This window comes from Vulpes lagopus, chromosome 4, assembly GCF_018345385.1.
Source record: "Vulpes lagopus strain Blue_001 chromosome 4, ASM1834538v1, whole genome shotgun sequence".
Classification (NCBI taxonomy): Eukaryota; Metazoa; Chordata; class Mammalia; order Carnivora; family Canidae; genus Vulpes; species Vulpes lagopus.
In genome coordinates this window covers 94,772,251-94,773,525 of record NC_054827.1, presented here as the reverse complement: position 1 = coordinate 94,773,525, position 1,275 = coordinate 94,772,251, and the positions used below count along the sequence as shown (strand labels likewise).

Below are 1,275 nucleotides of genomic sequence, written 5' to 3'. Positions count from 1 at the left end.
AATTAAACACTGACTAATTTTTTGCAGAGTCTTTACTTATGAAAGCTTTCCCTTTCTCCATCATTCCCAGGACAAATACAGAAGTTTGATCAGGTATTAAAAGCAATAAAGCTGAATTCCCTTAGAAAGTTTGATAAGCTAACAGGCAAAAGCTCATACATAGTGGTTAGTTATGCTGTGAGTCTTGTAAGTAGCTGAGAACAAGGAACTCAGTCTCCAAATTTCTTGGATACAATTCCTCTCAAGTCTTTTCCTCAAAGACTGAATTCTAAAAATAACCAGGTGATTAGGAGAAGAGGTTTTGACTTATCTGTTATTTCCTCCTTACTGCGAGTTGAGTAGAATGACAAGCCAGAGGCAAAGAGGTGTGCAATCAATTCTCACGGTATTAAGTCCAAAAGGCCAGAGCTTCCATAGCATGGCAATAGCTTTGCAGATACTCACATCATCATAGTTGAGATAACTTAGTCCAGCGAAGATTAAAGCTGAGAATACCAAAACATCTGCCTTGGCGTCTGCAAAGTATCCCCTCGAACATAGTCTGTAATCATTTGTCAAAGGCCCCAGTAACTATGGAGAGGAGGGCAGCAGCCAGGGGTAGTCATTGCACAGCCAGGATTCAAATAAGCAGCTGAAATTAGGCTCAGGAGCAAAACATTAACAACCCTCTAACCAGTCCTGTGGAATGATGCAGCCTTGGACCAGAATGGTGGTTGAATGACAGGTGAATGTACTGTGTCCTACACCATTCTGGGGTAGGTTGATCCTGGAGAAATGCTAAGACAGGAGCAGGTATGACTGCTGGGATTAAGAGGAACAGAGCTCAGCCTTCTTGCACACTGCACAGGGCATTCAGCCTCCAGAGACTTGCCGTCTCTCTCCTGAGGGCTGGAGGTCCTAGGATTGACTTTTTTTTCCTCTCTAGAGTGAGATGGGGAGGGCTGAGGTGAGAGGGAGAGCATCCCAAGCAGTGTGGGCTGATGCAGGGCTCCATTGCGCAACTCTGACATCCTGACCTGGGCTGAAATTAAGAGTCCAAGTGCAACCAACTGAGCCACCCAGGGCACCCTTAGGACTGACTTTTAAAGGATGCAGGCCTGCCTTCCCCTTTTCCTAGTCAGAATCTGGTTGAGAGCACAGATTCAGAGTCAGTCTCTTAGGTATTTATTTCCTATGTAGCCTTGGGTAAGTTATATACATGTATAATCATCAGTTTGTCTATAAAATAAGGATAATAAAAATAACATCAATTGTATAGGGTTGTTGTAAAGTTTA

The 1,275-nt window shown here is 43.5% G+C and overlaps 1 pseudogene; it reads right to left on the bottom strand.

Moving 5' to 3' along the window:
- Positions 1-324: 324 nt before the first annotated feature.
- On the bottom strand, positions 325-994 carry LOC121488828 (annotated as a pseudogene).
- Between the last annotated feature and the right edge of the window lie 281 nt (positions 995-1,275).